The sequence below is a fragment of the Dermacentor variabilis genome, chromosome 9 (assembly GCF_050947875.1).
Source record: "Dermacentor variabilis isolate Ectoservices chromosome 9, ASM5094787v1, whole genome shotgun sequence".
Classification (NCBI taxonomy): Eukaryota; Metazoa; Arthropoda; class Arachnida; order Ixodida; family Ixodidae; genus Dermacentor; species Dermacentor variabilis.
Genome location: NC_134576.1, coordinates 57,597,472 through 57,618,479, shown reverse-complemented (window position 1 = coordinate 57,618,479; position 21,008 = coordinate 57,597,472). Strand labels below are relative to the sequence as shown.

General features: G+C 47.6%; 1 protein-coding gene across 1 annotated transcript in view; it reads right to left on the bottom strand.

Annotated features, from left to right (window-relative positions):
• Positions 1-9,865: 9,865 nt before the first annotated feature.
• The window catches only part of LOC142558364 (uncharacterized), a 169,812-nt gene continuing 158,669 nt past the window's right edge, over positions 9,866-21,008 (bottom strand). The window contains exons 13-14 of the mRNA XM_075670508.1: positions 10,154-10,328; positions 9,866-10,022 (exon numbers count right to left, since the gene is read on the bottom strand). The gene's annotated coding sequence lies outside the window, so the exon portion shown is untranslated. The remainder of the gene's footprint in view (positions 10,023-10,153; positions 10,329-21,008) is intronic.

Below are 21,008 nucleotides of genomic sequence, written 5' to 3'. Positions count from 1 at the left end.
CATCTGATTCTTGCCTATTCCTAGTTTCTTCTTCACTGTTTTTAGGCTTCCTCCGTTCCTGAGAGCTTGTTCAATTCTATCCATATTATAGTTCCTGATGTCCGCTGTCTTACGCGTGTTGATTAACTTAGAAAGTTCTGCCAGTTCTATTCTAGCTGTAGGGTTAGAGGCTTTCATACATTGGCGTTTCTTGATCGGATCTTTCGTCTCCTGCGATAGCTTACTGGTTTCCTGTCTAACGGCGTAACCACCGACTTCTATTGCGCACTCCTTAATACTGCCCATGACATTGTCGTTCATTGCTTCAACACTAAGGTCCTCTTCCTGAGTTAAAGCCGAGTACCTGTTCTGTAGCTTGATCCGCAATTCCTCTAGTTTCCCTCTTACCGCTAACTTATTAATTGGCTTCTTGTGTACCAGTTTCTTCCGTTCCCTCCTCAAGTCTAGGCTAATTCGAGTTCTTACCATCCTATGGTCACTGCAGCGTACCTTGCCGAGCACGTCTACATCTTGTATGATGCCAGGGTTCGCGCAGAATATGAAGTCGATTTCATTTCTAGTCCCACCATTCGGGCTCCTACGCGTCCACTTTCGGCTAACCCGCTTGCGGAAAAAGGTATTCATTATCCGCATATTATTCTGTTCTGCAAACTCTACTAATAACTCTCCTCTGCTATTCCTAGAGCCTATGCCATATTCCCCCACTGACTTGTCTCCAGCCTGCTTCTTGCCTACCCTGGCATTGAAGTCGCCCATCAGTACAGTGTATTTTGTTTTGGCTTTCCCATCGCCGATTCCACGTCTTCATAAAAGCTTTCGACTTCCTGGTCATCATGACTGCATCTAGGGTCATAGATTTGTACCACCTTCAATTTGTACCTCTTATTAAGTTTCACAACAAGACCTGCCATCCTCTCGTTAATGCTATATAATTCCTGTATGTTACCAGCTATTTCCTTATTAATCAGGGATCCGACTCCTAGTTCTCGTCTCTCCGCTAAGCCCCGGTAACACAGTACACGCCCGCTTTTTAGCACTGTATATGCTTCTTTTGTCCTCCTAATCTCACTGAGCCCTATTATATCCCATTTACTACCCTCTAATTCCTCCAATAACACTGCTAGACTCGCCTTACTAGATAACGTTCTAACGTTAAACGTTGCCAGGTTGATTCTAATGGCGGCCTGTCCGGAGCCAGGTATTCTTAGCACCCTCTACAGCGTCACAGATCTGACCGCCGTCGTGGTCAGTTGCTTCGCGGCTTCTGGGGACTGAGGGCCGGGGTTTGATTGTTGTATTCATATAGGAGGTTGTGGCCAAGAACTGCACCACGGTGGCCAATCCTGCTCTGGTGAGAGAGAGAGTGCGTTACCGGTTCTGGTCACCGGGATCAGGCCGCACTCCAGGCCTGTTTGTGCAATTTTCTCAACACACAGTTTTTTTTCTAATTTCCGGTGGAGAATTGCGCGACACCGGGATTTGAACCACGGTCCTCTTGCAGGGGAGACGGATACTCTACCGTCCCCGCAGGAGTTAAATTAAAAAACTAAATTATGGGGTTTTACGTGACAAAATCACTTTCTGATTATGAGGCACGCCGTAGTGGAGGACTCCGGAAATTTCGACCACCTGGGGTTCTTTAAAGTGCACCTAATTTTAAGTACACGGGTGTTTTCGCATTTCGCGCCCACCGAAATGCGGCCGCCGTGGCCGGGAGCCGATCCCGCGACCTCGTGCTTCCTTCTTCCTTCCTGCTTCTCCGCCCTTAAAATGGCTCTCTTAACTACTACACGCAGAGACAAAGCAACAACGCGCGCATTAGATCCCATAGATGAGATGAATATTTACAATTATTATTAGGGTTATAATTATATCCGAGTGCTGATTGCCGCACTATAGTTTGTTAACGAAGCTTTCCCCTCAAGTCTAAATATTTTAAGGCAGTTTGTCGTGTGCGTATCATGGCCACGCACGGTTATATCGCCTTCCGTTTCTCTACAACGGGTGCGCTTTAAAACCACGGCGCTGCAGTTGTGCTTTCCTTCCTTCTTCTCCGCCCTTAAACTGGCTCTCTTAACTACTACACGCAGAGACAAAGCAACAGCGCGCGCATGCGATCCCATAGATGAGATGAATACATATATATATAGAAAATTATCAGTCATAGCTCTCGTAGTTATAGCCTTCTGGGCCGTTTCCTTTTTTCCTTCGGAAGTAGTTCTATTAGGGTTATTACAATTACACGAAGGTATTTCGCCCTCGTCAGCAGCAGTCCTTGAGATAGTTATTCTGGCGGCTAGCTTCCCACGCTATGCGTGGCGCCCTCGCACCTGTTTAAGCTTTTGCTAGACGCTAGAGTTATACTATGCCCGCGCAACCTTGAGCGATCGGAAAGCGCGTTTTCCCCTCTTGACCGGTGGAGAAGGGATGCTTTGTCCCGGCCACAGAGCCCTCCACGTCTCAGTAAGGTGCCTGGTGGTGGTCTCGTGCGGACGATGCCCTCTTGGTGAGCGCATATTTCCCCCTTCATCTTTTAAGAGGTTCAATACTTACAAGCATTTGTCTCGCAAACCATATTTATTTCAAGGGAATTTTCCACGTGTCAATAATTTCTCTCGTCGTATTCGAGTGCTGATTGGCGTGTTATAGTTTGTTAACGAAGCTTTCCCCTCAAGTCTTTCACCTCGGCACGCTGCCTGCTTTCCCTCTAAGTAATCAAAAAGAGGAACCAGTTCTGCGTCCTCGCGTTGGTGGCGTGAAACGGCGACAGTATCTAGCACGCCTAGAAAAGCCGTGTCATCATCGTCGTGCACTGCAGTCTGAACAGGAGACCGAGAAAGGCAGTCGGCATCGGTGTGTCGTTTCCCTGATTTGTAGACAACCGTGAAGTCGAACTCTTGGATACGAAGACTCCAGCGCGCTAGCCGACCAGCTGGATCTTTTAAATTAGTCAGCCAGCAAAGTGCGCGATGATCACTGACAACGGTGAAGCACCGACCATACAAATATGGCCGAAATTTCAGGACGGCCCACACCAGTGCGAGACATTCTTTTTCTGTCGTGGAGTAGTTTGCCTCCGTTCTTGATAGAGTCCTGCTGGCGTAAGCAATCACTCTTTCGGCGCCGTCCTGCCGCTGTACAAGCACTGCGCCGAGGCCGACATTACTAGCGTTGGTATGAAGAATCGTGAATCGTAGGAGCGTCGTCATCAAAGTGTGCGAGCACGGGAGGCGTCTGCAGGCGTTGCCGTAAGTCGTGAAATGCCCGTTGCTGGTCTTCACCCCATACGAAGGGGACATCTTCTCTGGTTAGATGCGTTAATGGCCATGCGATGCGCGAAAAGTCCGCAATGAAGCGTCGGTAGTAGGCGCAAAGGCCCAGAAAACGTCGCACGGCCTTTTTATCTGATGGCGTTGGGAAATTACCAACGGCAGAGGTTTCATCAGGGTCAGGACGGACACCTTCACGACTGACAACGTGACCGAGAAATTGAAGTTCTTCAAAGCCAAAATGGCACTTTTCAGGTTTCAAAGTTAGACCAGCTGAGCGTATTGCTTCAAAGACCGTCTTTAGTCTCCGTAAGTGTTCCTCGAACGTGGCGGAGAAAACAATCACGTCGTCGAGGTACACCAAACAGGTTTGCCATTTGAGCCCTGAGAGTACCGTGGCCATTAGTCGCTGGAACGTTGCAGGCGCAGAACACAAACCGAAGGGGAGCACCTGAAATTCATAAAGTCCGTCGGGCGTCACAAATGCGGTCTTCTCACGGTCTCTCTCATCAACTTCTATTTGCCAGTAGCCGCTTTTCAAGTCCATCGATGAAAAGTAACGTGCGTTTCGTAGCCTATAGTGAATCGTCGATACGCGGCAGCGGATAAACGTCTTTCTTTGTGATCTGGTTGAGTTTTCGGTAGTCGATGCAGAAGGGCAGGCTACCGTCCTTCTTTTTCTCCAACACGACAGGCGATGCCCAAGGACTCTTAGATGGCCGAATAACCCCGTCCTCAAGCATCGTCTTCATTTGTGTTTGTATCGCCTCGCGCTCTTTCGGTGCCACACGATAAGGATTCTGCCGAATTGGTCTGGCGTCGGCTTCGGTGACAATACGGTGCTTAGTGAGCGGCGTCTGGCTGACTCGTGACGTAGATGAAACGCATTTCTTAAACTCATCGATGAGCTCAAGAAGGCTGTTACGTTCGATGGGTGACAAGGTGGGACTGATATCAACCACAGGGGCAGGCATGGCCACGGTGGCCGTCACGTGCTCCACTGAGAGGCAGTCTTGTATTGAGGTAAATGCGTCGAAGTACGCAACAGCCGTGCCTCTAACAATGTGTCGACGTTCCCTGGTAAAAGTCGTCAGCAGGAGTTCAGCACGTCCGTCGTGTACGTTAATTACGGCCCTGCCGATGGAAACGCCTTGACTCAGTACCAGTGCGTCGATGTGTTCAGCGACACCAGTCCCGGTGTTCAAGTTGTCGCAGATAACAGGTACGAGGGCACAGCTTCGCGGCGGAAGCGTGACGTCGTCGTCGGCGATACGTAAGCGGGGTCGCTGGTGCTGCGCGGAGTCGACGTCGTCTGAGCTCGTAGAAAATGTGACGACGAGGTCACGGACATTAATCACTGCACCGTACTCTCTCAAGAAATCCATGCCCAATATAAGTTCCTTGCAGCACTCAAAGAGAATGACACGGGTGGCGACGAAGGTTTCACCGTCGATTACTATCCGGGCTGTGCATTTTCCGATCGGCCTCATCAACTGGCCGCCGGCAGTTCTGATGTTGGTCCCGGTCCACGGCGTCTTCATTTTTCTCAACCTGTCGGCCAGCTTTTGACTTAATATCGAAAAATGCAAACCAGTATCGACGAGAGCGGCCACTTGGTGGCCGTCAATGAAAACGACAAGATCGGCGCTGACGGCATCGGTTACAGGGGGTGCGGTTGGAGACGTCGGAGTTTTAGAGTCGTCGGTCGTCGGTGATGGGGGCTCTTGGAAAGCTAGACAGTTTGCAACCTCACCCCCGGAGGTCGCTGCTTCTAGTTTCCCCGGCGTGGGCTAGGGGACCTGCCCCTAGAGGCGTCAGAAAAATCGCGACGGGTCGGTGGGGTATAACGATCCGGAGAAGGGGAACGTGATCGAGGCGTCGCTGAACCTTCTGGCCGAAAGTTTGTAGAATTGACGTCGCAGGTACGTGCAGCGTCAAACGCAGGGTAATTGCAGTTGGGAAACCTTGGATACCCGGCTACGCGGTGGTGGCACGCGTGATAAACATGTCCAGCTTCGCCGCAATGAAAGCACAGCGGCCGGCGGTCAGCGGTGCGCCACAAATCGGTCTTTCGAAGCGGGTAGCCCACAGGGGATTCGCCGTAAGACCGAGGCGCAGCGATCAGCTGGCGGCGATACGGCATAGCTGGCGGCGGCTGTGACTGGCGAAAATATGGCGTCGGGGGTGGCGGTGCTGGCTGCGTTGTAGTGGTCGACGGTGTCAGCAGCATCGAAGTCGCGGGAGGTGGACGACAGACAGCTTTCGCGTAGGTTAGCTGTCGCGGCACCGCCTGCCGAACTTCCTCCCAAACGATATCAGCGACAGAAGCCACCGCTGGTGCCATAGGAGAAATCCCGAGCTGCCGGATTTTCTCTCGCACAATCTCCCGGATGACTTCACGCAGAGACGTGCCGTAGCTCTCAGGTAGAACTGAAGCATTCACCTGTGAGTTCGCGCGATCATATTGGCGGTACCGTTGCTTTAGTGCCCGTTCTATAGCGGTAGCCTCCTTGGTGAATTCGACCACTGTCGTCGGTGGATTCCTCACGAGTCCGGCAAACAGTTCCTCCTTCACTCCACGCAAGAGATAGCGTAACTTCTTTTCTTCAGCCATCTCAGGGTCTGCTCTGCGGAAAAGGCGGGTCATATCTTCTGCATACATGGCTACGCTCTCGTTTGGTTTTTGAATACGGGATTCGAGTAGGCGCTGCGCAGTGTCTCTTCTGTCGGTACTAGTGAACGTGTCTAGCAGCTGGGTGCGGAAGGCATCCCATGTGGTCACACTTCCCTCCCGGTTCACAAACCACGTCCGCGCGCTGTCTTGAAGCGCGAAGTAGACATTAGACAGCTTTTATTGGGAGCCCCAGTCATTATAACTGGCGACCCGCTCAAATTGGTCAAGCCAATCTTGGACATCTTCAAAAGCGTTGCCATGGAAGCTTTCTGGTATCTTAGGATTCTGCAGCGTCACCTGCGATGGAGTTGCAGTAGCCATGACGGAAGTAGGTAGACGCGTTCCAGCGGGGTCCTGCAGAGGGTTGAACTCGGGCGTCAGGCCTAGCAGGCGGCGACTGTACCGGTGAACAGGAGTTTCGACGAACGAAGGTGATTCCGTTTTCGAGGTATGGCTCCGCGAAGGGGTGCCGAGCATGAGGCAATCCTACCCCGCACCTGCACCAGTGTCGCAGCCTAGTAGAAGACGGGAAAGCCGGCGTAAAGGACGTATGGAAGCACTTTATCAGAGCAGTCAACGCGACGTCGTTGTCGTCTCTGTTTTTCCACTCGCGCGCTACTTCAGCGTCGTTCTCATCGCCTGGCACATACCCGCAGTGACCATACAGGATGTGGCAATATAATATAAAAAAATATAAAACACAGCCCTCTATTGTTGCCGTTGCTCGCAGCAAGCGCTCGCTGCAGGGCCAATGAAAAGCTGACATATGTACGTAGGCGATTTCCTGGCGTCAACGTCTGAAGTGCCCATCGTAATTCATCCCGGGTAGCGTCAGTTAAATTCATCGGCTAACAGCCTGCAGAGTGTTAAGATGGGAAAATAAATACTGAGACAACTGCGTTTGTCTCTCCCGCACTGCGCATGCGCGAGGCTACTGCGTGGCATAACCACCGGCATTCTGGTGCAGTAACCGGTAACTCGAAGGCATAAAATCTGTGTGACCTGTTACAGCTCGAGTCGTAAATAGAGAACCCATTACATGTAATTGGTTACCGACAAACAAAAACTATTGAACTACTGTGAGCGTCACCGAGTAAGAAAATGTCAATAATTAAGTACCAAGAATGTATAGATGATTAGAGAAATTATTAAACGCAATTCTTAAGCTAGCAGCCTGACTTCATCTGCCACAGTGAGCGGGATTTCAGTAGACCTCACCCAAAGCATCGCGGCGTACTGATTGCTGATGACTGCTTACTGAGATGTGCTCGAAGCGAAAAAATTGAAAATACGCAACGAAAGATTGGCTAGCAATCATCGTAGCACGCCAGGAACAATTATCAAATGAATACTTCTGTACACTGCCTAATATTCCCCTTTTTTGTCTGAGGAGGTCACCTCTTCTTCTGAAAATCTAACAGTTTCCCTCAGTAGGTACACGCAAATTTTTTTTTGGCAATATTAACAAACCTAGAATTGATTGAAATAGGCTGGAATTTTCGTGTTGCAATGATTACACAGAAGCGAAGTGCAGCCTGCCAGTTGCATTTTTTGCGCTTTTCTTATATTCAAAGCATTCATGTGTCCAATTTTTTATCCAATTTAGCCAATTGCTGTTATGCAATTTCAGACGTATACCTATCGAGCGCTCAAACTCTACATCCTCGCAGTCTGCCTCTCTCTCTCTCGCTCTCTCTTTCTGTCAGCCTGCGTGCATGCGTGCGTGTGTCTCTGTGTGTCCATTGAATGAATCAGCGAAAGGATCGCGTGTAATTACATACCGGCTAATTATTTTTAGATTTCCGGAATTTCTAGAAATCACTTGTGAGAGACAGCATCATTCTTGCCCGTGAGTTGGATTACTCGGAGCGACGGGCATTAGTCAGACGTTAAATCGAAATGCATTTTAACGCCACTTCGAACGCCAATTAACGTTATAAATAATTATGTATCGCGCGTATTACAATTTACGAATTCTAGCCTGTGTGTTTGCAACACGTATCGGCTTGAAGAGAAACTCCAGGATAACACCGGTTTCAATGTATTATATACAAAAGTGTGGGACGAAATACACAGGCGTTCCAGTTACTTTTGTGAGTCTGCGACCTGGGTATCTCGTATGCACGTCCTGCAAAAAAGCCTGAAGGTCCTTTTACTCCTCCAGAGGATTGCGTAGAGTCACAAGAGATGTCAAAGTGTAGGTCTCAACAAGACAAGATGCCGCAATTAGATGTACAGTGGGTAAACTGCGTAATTAACGCTAATATAGCAAAAGAAACTAGCCACACTGCACTAGCCCCGTGCACAGGGTACACCACTACAGATATATGCACAACGACGTAAAGCCGCCGTACGACACGCGCCTCAGTAATGGAGCTAGATCGCTTAGAATAAGCAGGGCTCGAGCGAGGCAATGTTGTCTGAAAGGCAGTATCGGTGGCTCCCCGAAGAAGCAAGAATGTAGAGTATTATTAGTAAAATTGACGCTGCGGCAGCCATTGCCGCCGATACAGGCGAAAACTAACCGCAATGTATTTTTACACCTGTGAAGGGTGCACCGCCGTAGATACGGTTCTGCTGAGGCAAAGCCACCGCACGACACACATTTTGAAAATGGGCTTAGTTTTCCAAAATAAAAAACAGCGCTCGCATAAAATTCTGGTGCCCGAACGGCAGCTGGAGCCGTGTCCACAAGAAGACACAATTAGTCCCACACTACGTAAAATTAATAATACGGGCGTAAGCAGCTCCAAGCGTCACAAATCAACAAAATTGCGCCATAGACCGCACCGTCTCCGATTTTTACTCCCTGGCCCCTCGGTGAAACAAACAGAAGGCTCCGCCATTTGTTGGAGAAGACAAGGTGAACGTATGCAAGACAAGGCCGACGTAATATTGCGTTAAATAAGATACTAATAACATTTGAAAAGAGTCAGTAGGGAACTTGAAAGCGAGATAGGAAGATGCAGAACACAGGAACGTAATCAACATTTACCCAACAAATCGTTAGAATCCCCATGCTGGCCTCGTGTCGGTCCACCTTGTTTTGTTTAGCGTCTACAATTGGCGGGCACTCTTTTTCTTCCTCTTTTTGCTGCCCGGCGCTCTGCAAATGATGGTACACAGCGCTCTACATTGGACAATTTTCCTATGTAAGCAGGTTGTTCAGCCGCTTAAAAGGCGATAGGGCGGTGACGCAGGCGTTGGCCGCGCGATTTAAGCCAGCGATGGACTTCCCTTGCAGCAGTCTTTGATGACTTGATGGCGCATATCTTCAAAGTTGAGCCAATTTGGAAAATAATTTCAAGTGCATACGCCTTGAAACTCACCGGCTACAATTTAAGAATTGTAAGATATGCCACAAACTAACTAATTAAAATTTAGGACATTTTCTTTTTTAGGTGCCGGAAAAATTAAACATTATGTCGTCGTATAAGCAAGTACTATTACGTAATCATCTACGAAAGGTTCGTCCCGCACCGATTGCCATAGGTGCGCGCAGTCCCCTGTAACATCTTTAAGCACGTAATACTCTGCAAATAATCTCTGTAAATCAGCGAGTACTTACAGCGCAGGAGACATAACGCAGTTCACAACATGTGCCGGAGCTCCGTTATGTTATCGCCTTTTTTTACTCATGAAAGCTTCCTTTTCGCAACGAATGACAAATTATATATTAGGGAAGCTGTATGTTTCAACCTACTTCGACTGAATATTTTCCTTAAGTGTTTCGTTAACTGTGGGACAGTGCAGTTTCAAGTAGATTCTCGCAATCGTAGGTAGACTCGAGTGGGGAAGCGTGTTCGCTACTGGCCAGGTTACAGCGGCTAGGGTACAGTTGCCAATAACCTGTAGACATCGTCACGCATGGTCGATGACTCAGATGCTTTAGAATATTTTCAAGCAATGGAGCCATCTCCCATATTATGTAAGAATGTTTATTGTATGAAAAGAAGCATTTTCAACCAAATTATTTCTACGAAACATCGTCGCCTATTGTTTGGACAATTACTTCATTCATTTGAGCTTCAGGGGGCTCTCCCTTCGTCGGCTTCAATCCATTAGGACACCTCGCGTTCCTGGAAAAGAGCGTTGGCAAGATATTAGCACGATTACAGTCAACTCAGTCCCCGCCTATATGCAAAGATATCATAAACATACGTTCCATTCGCTTATAGCATCAAAAGTTAAAGGAAACTTGAGTACTCGCCCATGCCTTCAGATTTCGCACATGGTCTTCGTTGGATACAACGTCAGGGTGTATCGATACCATGATGTCGGCGTGACCTCCATTACTATCGTCGGTGCTTCCAGAGCAAACGCTCACCAAACAGAATAACCACAATGTAAGAGCGAGTGACGCTCTCAGCAAAGCCATGATCCCTCTGCAATGGAAGCAATGATACAGAACGCGTAGGCACAATGACTCATCATGAACATACGAAGTGGGTTAGAGCTAATGCTAAGGAGACCACTTGCAAAATTCCTAGCGATTTCTAGCGACAGTACCAGTACCTAGCCACGTGGTTAGAAGACAAACATTCGTTGCTGTATGTGCTCTAACAGACAAAAAAACTAGTGCGCTTATAATGTCGTTGAGCGCGTTCGCATGGGTGAGTTACTTGGCTTGTGCATTTGCTGAATAAGGACGACTCTAGCCCCATTCCGTTTTTTTTCAGAAACTGCTTTGACAACCTACTTTTCGTTAGGGTGCTTATTCAGCAAAAAATCATTTCCGAGACTCCGTAACTTTGCAATCCTCAAACTTTATGAACCAAAAATTATTCTCCTGAGATATAACCCAGAGAAAAACGCGAGAGCGCTTGCTTATTCTAGCTTTTTCCTACGAAATTTTCACGTATTCAAGACACGTACCCCACCGACACAAGCACATTTAATTTCTCTCTTTGAAACGCAGAAAGCAGGTGTTGTATCCTTTTTTTTAGGTCCCGCCTGTTGTACAGGCAGAGAAATAGAGCATTTGCAGGGTTCGAGGACTCTCTCTACTCGCACTCCCTCCAAGTTTTTCTTTCTTTCTTTTTAGAAAGTCGGTGTTGGAGAGTCCGCTTAAACGTACCTCGAACAGGTACGCTTGAGAGTTGACTTCCTAGGGAGAAAACAATGGCATATGTTTAAAAGAAACGCCGTCTATCTCCTGTCATTTTTTAGTCATGCGAATGGTCAAGAAGTACCGTATTCAGACAATTCATATGAGGGGAGAGCCTAGTGCATCGACGGATTTTTACTCGTGGAAGGAAGATCACAGCTCTAAAAAATAAAAAAAATTACAGTGGTAAAAGCAGAACCATAAGAACCGCAACTTATGTGAAGATTTCCGGCACAGCCCCAGAAAGCTTTTAGGAAAACACATCGTAACATTTTTTCAATGGAACGAGAAGAAAACAATAAAAACGCTAGCATGCACAACGAAACCGGGTGTGCCGTTGTTAATGCACGTACCATCCTTTCGGGACGTAGACTTTTTCAACTCCGTCAACTACGTATTTCTCTGAACGTAAGTCAGATTATCAGCCGCATACCAGACAACAAGCAAAAGCAGAACCTTTGTATTTCCATTGAGCGCACGCGTCCGATGGTGTACCACACCGAATACAATTACGGCAGAAATGACCACGGTTATTGAATTTCAGGAAGAGAAGCCATCAGGCATCTCAAGGTTACGTCCCTGTCACCTTCCTGGCCTTAATTATTGCAATGATTGAGTTTATAACAGTACCACAGAGGCGCAACCAGTACAAATGGACAAAAAGCGAGCTCAACAGTATACCAAGAAAAGCAATGCAAACTACCTACGAATCGAATCTACCTACGAACTACGAATCGAGAAAATAACAGACGAAGCCAGAAATTACGCAAACGAGTTGACGCACCAAAATTGGGTACAGTTTTGCACCTCGCTCAAGGGTACCCTGAGTACGGCGCAGACGTGGGCCATCCTACGTTGCCTGATCGAGCCCGACAAGGCTAAATCGACAACCAGTCGGAGGCTTCTAGAAGTCGCTCATAAGTTCCCCGGAAACGACCAGGATCTGATTGACACCCTAAAAACCAGATACCTGGGTAGCGACCCCATACAACCCTGCCTCCTAAAATATGAAGGAGAACCAAGACCAGAACTAGACGCTCCCATCATGGAGGAAGAGGCGTATGCCGCGGCACGAGCTTCACAGCGCAACACTGCTCCCGGAGTTGACAAAATCACCAATGCCATGATTTGAAACCTGTGCCCGATGCACATCCAGGACTTGACCGAATACCTAAACAAGGAACTCTGGAGCAAGGGCCACGTACCGAACGAGTGGAAACACGCGGAAATCGTGACCATTCCCAAACCCGGCAAGAAGCCCGCGATCGACGCCCTGCGTCCCATCTCCCTGACTTCGTGCCTCGGCAAGCTGTACGAGAGGGTCATCGAAACCCGCCTCCAACATTACATAGAGGACGGTGACCTCTTCCCGCACACCATGCTTGGCTTCAGGCCGGGACTTTCTGCTCAAGATGCGTTCCTAATCCTAAGGGAAGAAGCTCTCAAGGGCATCCCGACGGGAGGAGAACACCTCCTGCTCGCACTCGACCTAAAAGGTGCCTTCGATAACATCTCCCACGAGGCCATTCTCAAGGGACTGAACGACATCAGCTGCGGAGAGCGCATATTTAATTACGTTAAATCGTTCCTGACGGGCCGGACGGCAACCATCGGAATAGGCAAGACTCGATCGGATACGATCGACGTGCCGAACAAAGGAACACCGCAGGGAGCGATAATCTCCCCGATTCTCTTCAATGTCGCGATGCTAGCGCTGACCAAAGAGCTGCCGAAGATCATCAACCTAGGTTACGTCCTGTACGCAGACGACATCACGCTCTGGGCCACCAAGGGGTCCCTAGCGCGAAAAGAGGCGACCCTTCAAGAGGCCGCGACGGCCGTGGAGAGATTTGCGGCAGCGAGCGGGATGCGTTGTGCGCCCGAAAAGTCTGAGGTGATCCGGGTGCACAAAGGAGGAATCTACAAGTCCTCGGCCCTATCGACGTCTATCTTGAGGGCCAGAAGATAACGGAAGGCAATAAGACTAGGATTCTGGCTTTTTGGATCCTGAGCAACCTGAAAGCCTCCCACACCATCCAAACCCTAAGGTCTGCCACCAACCAGATCTCGCGGATTATAAAACGAATTACAAGAAGCCGCAAGCGCATGCGAGAAGATGACACGATTCGCCTCGTCTAGGCTCTGGTGATCAGCAGAATAACGTATAGCATGCCATATCACTATCACTCTCTAAACAAACGCGACCAAGAACAAGTCGATGACATGATCAGAGGCGCATACAAAACGGCCCTGGGTCTCCCTGTCACTACCTCAAACGAGAAGTTAGCGGCCCTCGGTATCCACAACACCTTCGCTGAGCTGTCGGACGCGGTTATGGCTTCGCAAAAGGCCAGACTACAGAACACGGCAGCAGGCAGAGCCATCCTCCACCGGACCGGAACGGAGCTCCTTGCCCTCAATGGGCAACGATCACTCCCGCCTGAGGTCAGAGGCAAGATCAAGGCGAACCCGATACCGAAGCACGTGAGTCATGAACTCTATGAAGGACGACGCAAGGCTCGCGTCGACAGACAGCGCCGACAATTCAAGGGTGACGCGTACGTAACGTAGGTGGACGTGGCGGCGTACCCTGTAGGGGGCCTCTTCGCGGTAGCCGCAGTAAACGGGAAAGACAACTCCTTGATCCTCCCGGCCTCCGTAAGGGCAAAGACACCCGCTGCGGCTGAGACCATAGCCGCGGCGCTAGTATTAAAGCAAGAAGACAGGGTAGGCAGGGAAGTCCATGTCGTTACCGATTCGCAACAGGCCTGCCGTAACTTTACGAACGGACGAACACCGCTGCTGGCGGCTCAGATTCTAGGCCCGAGGCTGCAAGAATACCATGAAATCACGTGGACACCGGGTCACGCGGGTCTGGAGGGGAACGAAAGGGCGAACGCCCTAGCTTGAGCGCTAATAAACCGAGCGGAGCAAGACCAATCATCTCATCAATCCCCACCCTTTACCTTCATGCCCTTGCCATCCAGTTACTGCGACCGACTCGAGATCTAGCGACTCAACCGCAGGATTTATCCCCCGCCTCACAAAAAGCTCAGCACTGAAGATGCCGTAGCTCTCCGACTTATACAGACCAACACATTGCCAAGCCTACACAGACGCAGTAAAGTGTTCCCACATACTTATCGCGGCATCTGCCCCTGGTGTGGCGACACACACCCTACACTGTTTCACATCTCGTGGGGGTGCGAGGGCAAACCTCAACACTTAAAAGACTCCTAGCACGTCATTTGAGCGGTGGGAGGTACAGCTGACCGGCGATACCCAGGCGTGACAAGAAGCTCTCGTCCAGCAAGTACGTCGAGCAGCCATGGCCAGTGGAGTCCTGGAATGAGGACACCACCCACTCGACCTCAAGACCAACCACCTCGATGGTCCGAATAAATGTTTTCTCTCTCTCTCTCTCTCTCTCTCTCTCTCTAGGGTAAATCCCCGTTATGCCAGAATAAAAGTGCATCTCCAAGCTAGCCTGTTTCGGTCAACAACACACCGCAGGTTGCAAACTTCAGCAGCGCTAAAAAACGACAAGCGAAAGGCACAGCATTGATGTACGCTTGCTTGCCCCACCGTTACAGGATTCCGCAGAAAACAATGGCGTCAAAAGCAGGCGCGTGATGATGACGACGATGATTATGATTCCCTTAATATGGCGGATACTTTCCAAGGCATGGCATGTACCCAACATGCGCCTGAAACACCCGTACCATGAGGATGATGAAGGGGATGATAATAATTAACATCTGTCATAGTGCATTTCGTCGTCTAAAGCCCTGATAAGGTTGACCGAGAGGCAAAGAAATCAGATGGAAAAGGCACATAGGTTAACTTGAAGACATTCCGATTTCCTACCAAGAGCTGGGGGAAAGGAAGCAGTAGCGAAAAAGTCAATGAAGTTTTTGGTTCCTCTGCACTATAGCGGCACTAATAATATCTGTTCAACGTTGTCTTCGTTGCCCGTTCAGTAATAATCATTTTCGCGATTGATTCGTTCTTCCGACCCACTTCAGAGTAACAAGAAATCACAGGATGACAAAAAATCTCAAGTTGCGCCACAGCCATTTCAGAAAATCCTGCAGTATTTATTTTATTCTGGTGCGCTTCTCTTAATATTAGCTGGTGGCAGGAAAATTATATCGTGGGTTTCCTTAGCGGTTAGCCTGAGTGAGGAATCAGTCGGTTTAGGTTTTTTTTTTCAAGCCTACATCTCTTCGGAGTACTCCCGTCGCGAGCGAGCGGTCGGCGCAGCGTCTATAGCCGCTGGTTATTGAGACTCGGAAATGAACGGAGCTGCAGTTGGAGATCCTTCTTGCAATAAACATGGAGTATGATGCATGACCGAAGAGTGTGTTTCACCGAGAATCCTGATGTGGATGTTGGTGCTATATTTCAATATTACAATACAGGTGACGGAAACCGCACCACGAAATTATGCGTCATGGTTTTGGTTGATGTCTGTGTATTTGTTGTCTCATGCAAGGTTATTTGGTTGATCTCAGTTGTTATGGAATTGACAATCTACATAGTGGAATTCATGAACCGCAAAGAATTAGGATAAAAGAAAAAAAAACTGACACTGAAGAGGGTAAATAAGGAGAACCTGACAAAAAATGATAATTAGACACCTAATTGAGTACTCATAGTACTGAAGCTAGGTTCATTGAACTCTGTTAATATGTATTTTAGGGACATATTAGAGAGTAGTTAGCAATCGTATCGTTGGTCGTTAATAACAAAAAATGTCAGAAAATTTGTTTGGCAAATTCTTGCTTCTCTTATAAAATTAGACATGGCACAACATACGTTCATGTGCAACGCTTCGAAGGAGACTATCACGGAGAGCGTGAGGCCAAGCCTAAGTTTTCCTAAGCAACTTTCCAAAAGTCGCTTCATGTGAACTTCAATCGCACGACACTCCAAAATATATGTACCGTGGTTTGAATGCCACTCTGATAACATTGAGGGTAAGTGCGATAGGACTGAAGCCATGCAAGATCGCGCCTTTAGCAAATCAGGTTGAGGCGAAATTTATGCAGATCCCATGCACTGTTGGAATCGAAGTAAGGGAAGTTTCAGTGCTGGATGCTTTGATTGATGATAATTAGCGGTGATGTTGACAGTTAAAGCTGTCAACGTTCAGGCTAATGCGAAAGTGGTGAGTTGATGTTCAACATTACCTTGCATGCGCCACTGCTGTTTGTGTGCGTAGTGCACAGAACAAATATAGAGATGTGCTTTCATTTTTTTGTTCAAATGATGAAGCGCCAACAATGACCGCCCACTAGGAAGGAGAAAAGAGAGGGCAAGGCGCTCGTCTTTGTTCCTTCTTACATAGCGTGTTTGCTTGATGTCTTGTTGTGTGCCATATTTTAAAACGTCTGTGAAAGTTCAGCATTGTCATCACCTCACATGACACATTGCATTATGGCGGAAGGATTACACTTGAATTGGATTATGGGGCTGTACGTTCCGAAACCACACTTGCATTATGAGGCGGTAGTGGTCATGGCGGACTCCGGATTAATTTATAAACCGTGATGTTCTTTAAAGTCCCTCAAATTTAAGTGCTCGTGCGTTTTCTATTTTGCCCTCGTCAAAATGAGGCTGCCGCGACTGGGATTAAATCCTTGACCTTTAGCAAAGCCCCAGCCGCAAAGCTAGTACGGCAGCACAGAAGTGTAGCTTTGACGGTCGACTGATTACGTAGTGTCTCCTAGACCCTGCGACGCGCTTTAATTAATGCGGCTCTGTTTCTGCACCCCCTGCGTAAATTGCCCGCTTGACATATTTGCATGGCGTTTATATTATAGAAATAGCAGCAACATACTGCACCGTATGTTGAACTTAAGCTTATCCTGTTTCCCTGCAACCGCTATTGTATAGTAATAGGGTTTCGTTGCCTTCCTCACGTCACCTGCCCTCCTCTCTTCTATGGGAACTGCCTCTTCTCCTCCCTCTTTTTCTGCCATTCTTCACTTCTCTACAGCTCTATCTGCGTCCCCTGTGGCCTCGAACCTTTTAGAAAGGGAAGAGCTGCAGTTCCTGCACTGATTCTGACAGGATTCACGGATAATTACAGCCAGGGAGCTCCAGAGGGCATTGTGCACATTCGACGCAGTGGGACGAGAATGCGTTTCTCCTGTCACGTTTCCTCTCTGACTGGAGCCTTTCATCCATATACACGCTCTGAACCACCCGCCGACGCGGTGTGTGCGACAGCAGCAGTGGGAAAGTTGAAATAAGAGGCCAAGAAGGCTTCACTTTAATATAAAAGAGCCGAACTTCTACGTTTGCAAGCATTGGCAAGGAAACATTGTCTGAAAGTATTGTTTTGTCACGAGTGTCTGTGACCGCGTACAGTTGCAAAAACTACAAGGGCTGTGCTGGAATAGTTGTAGAGCACCGCATTAGACTCGAGACCTTGAGGAAAAAACTGTGTTACGATTTTATCGCATATATGGGTCATCTGCTCCTCCTTTCTCATTATCGTTTTTCATCACTCCTTTTTGTCCTTCTTCATTTCTCCTCTGAGCAAAGTGGAAGTTCAGCCCATACTAGCTCAGGCCAAACTCTCTGCCTTTCATCCTATAAGTTCTCTCTCTTAAAGGGAAGGAGTCAAACCGAACCTACTTCAGTAAAAATTACAATTTCAATTCAGATGACGTCATTGGTTTCGTTGCATCTGTCTCGTGGAATTATTGAGTTGTCGCAAACTTGAAAGTGAAATTTACATTCCATATACATATAGGTTTGTCCACCGGACCATTGACCAGTCCCCTATAAGTGGGTATGATCCACAGATCCCGAACACGAAAAGAACAATTCCGCGGTCCTTTGGTCAGTTGCTAGGTTTCAACTACTAACAGGCCAAGCCTTTCGGCGACTGCGTGAATCATATCTTAGAAGACACCAGAAAGTATTTATTACTCAGCTAATTTTATTTTTCATGTCCATTGGCCCCTTTTCATACGCCACAGGTGTTTTTTGCGCAGGCAATACTCGAGCCCTTGATGCGAACCTCTATAAAATATCTGACTACCACCACCTCATATGCCCTTAGAGAGCTCAATTCTGCCCAACAAGCAAATTAGTGAATACATTACCAATGCTACGCTGCCGCACCAGGAACCTAAATTTTTGTGGAAACAAGGCTGGTTTGGCGGCTGCCGCTTTGTTTACACAGTGCGGGTAACCAGGAACAGTTATCACTCAAGATAGGACCCATGCGGCTGCACGCGTTCTATCTTGAAAGCTGTCGGCGGCGGGGACATATTGTGTCGTGCGCTGCATTGTCGCCTTTAGTTCTCGTGTAAGCGAGAAGTAGCATGAAGGTCAATTCGCTCGCTGCTGCTTTCTTCCTTCCTCAATTCCAGAGCTTTGACAGCGAGATTCCGCGGTAATTGTGTGATGTATCCGTGTTTCCTTGTGCACGCGTGACACGATGCATGTTAATTTAGTTAGTCAGGGAATGCTGAGAATTTGATACGGCTGATACTATTACCATCGTTACTTTGTATAGCACTCTCCTAATTTGCTATTGCAATCGGTGTTGCGCCGTTTGGAAGGAACTGCGATTGATTTTTGGTGAGCTGGTTTTATTAGCAGGGTTCCCACCAGTGAGGCGTGTCTGGAATCTGGCTATCTAGCTCGCACTTCTAGAAAAAAACACGACGGGCCTTTCACTCCTGCAGAGCGTTGTATCGAGTCGCAAGAAGGGTCACAATGGAGATCTCAACAAGACAAGATGCCATATTAGAAGTACAGTAGGCAAATATGATCGCATGCCAGTAATTGACGCTAACATAGCGAAAGAAACTAACCTCACTGCACTAGCCCCGTACACAGGGTACATCACTATAGATATAGGCATGGTGATGTAATGCCGCCGTACGACACCGTCCTGAGTAATTGAGCTCGATTGTTTAGAATAAGCAAGGCTCGAGCGAGGCAATTTTCTCTGTAAGGCAGTTTTGGTGCCTTCCTGAGGAAGCAAGAATTTAGAGTAATGTATGTAAAATTGAAGCTGCGGGAGTAATTGCCGCCAATACAGTCGAAAATTATACGGAATGTGTTTTACTTCTGTAAAGGGTGCACCGCCATATACAGCGTTACGCCGAGGCAAAGCCGCCGCACGCCACACATTGGGAAAATGGAGCTAGTTTTCTAGGATTAAACAGCGCTCGCGTAAGAAAATGGGGCCCAAAAGGCAGCTTGAGCCATGTCCCCGAGAAGAAGGGATTAGTCCCACAGTAGGTAAAATTAATGTTACGGATGTAAGCAGCACTAATCGCAGCACTTGAGGAATATCAACCGCGGTGTGCCATAGACCGCACTCTCCGATTTTTACCCCATGGCCTCTTGGTCAAGAAAAGAGAAGCCTCAGTCCTGTGTCGCAAAAGACAAGGTCAACATATGCAATACAAGGCCGACATAATTGCGCGTTAATTTCGATGTTTATAAGATATGAAATGAGTGAGTCATGAATATGAAAACGAGACAGGAAAGATACAGTATACAGGAATGTAATAAACATTTACCCAGTGAATCATTAGAGCCCCACTGTTTAGCCTGTGCTCATCGCCCTTGCCCTTTTAGCGTCTACAATTGGTTGGCACTATCGTTCTCGTCCTCTTTTTTTTCAGCCCAGCGCTCTCCCAATGGTGCTGCACGCCGTTCCAGATTTGACAATTTTTGGAAGTCAGCAGGTTGTGCTGCCGCTTAAACGCTGATAGGGCAGAGATGCAGGTGTTGGCCGTGCGATTTACGCCAGCGATACGCTTCACTCTCGGCGGTTCATGATAGCGATAACAAGGCGCAGCGGCAGCACAACCAGCTAAATGCTATGCTAGTTCGTACGCGGAACGTTTGGAAGCCCTGTGATATCATGGCTTCTAAACGGGCATGTGATTCATTTGGTTTTTTTATTTGCTTCGCCATAGTAATGTGTAACAGGAGGCGGAGGGAAAAGTCGCTGAAATGATGGCGCGAGGGGTGCCCGCCTCCTTTGTGAGCAATGGCAGCAGCTTAAGGATATCACAATATCATAGTATTTTTTATTATCACGTGGTATTTGTTTTTTTTATTTCGTGGCAATCTGCAGAAAGCGCAAAAACACTCATGCGTCCTTCAACTTCAACTTTATAATTTCTTCTAGTACACACTAGGAACGTCCTCCTGGGCTAAAGGCTGCCATAAGCAGCTTGACTGGACCCAAGAGACGTTGTACATGGCAGGGCGAGAACAGAGAGTACTTTAAAACGTCAAACATATGAAAACATCAAACAAAAACAATTGTAACATTTTCAAATACAAGCCTATTGAGAGGATAATCATCTTGCGATACATCAACAAACAACATTCAAGGATATTTCATAAGCTTAAGAAACAGAATCATCAAAGTGCACCACATAACTAGAACATGAAATATATATGTTTACATGTGAACGAAACATATCTTCAATTCCCTGCGAGAAAAATTAGCAGTGTCAGTATAATTATTAAGGAGTTTTGGTAAATTGTGTTTAATAGATTGTAATTCGTATTCAATGCGGCAGCGTGGTACATAGCAAGGATCAGGGTTTCTTAGATGTACTGGTATTTTATGGCTCGTCAAGGCCGCTATGGATGTAAGCCAATTCCTAAATTATTTTTTTGCAAAAAAAAAAACATATGTAAAACGCTATATTCGTAATAGCGGTCTACCTATATAGCTTGGTATTTCTCTGTCAAAGTTTTTGTAGTCGATGAGGGATTGGTGCAGGCAATGTGCCGGAGGAGTGCCTTTTTGTAATGTAATTATTTTATGCATGTTTGTTACTGTTGTGGTCCCCTAAACTAAACTACAACAATTAAATTGGGAAGTAAACAATGCATGATAAGTTTGCAACATAGTTTTTACCAGCATGAGAGCTCTACAACGAGCCAGCACCCCGGCTACTGCGGA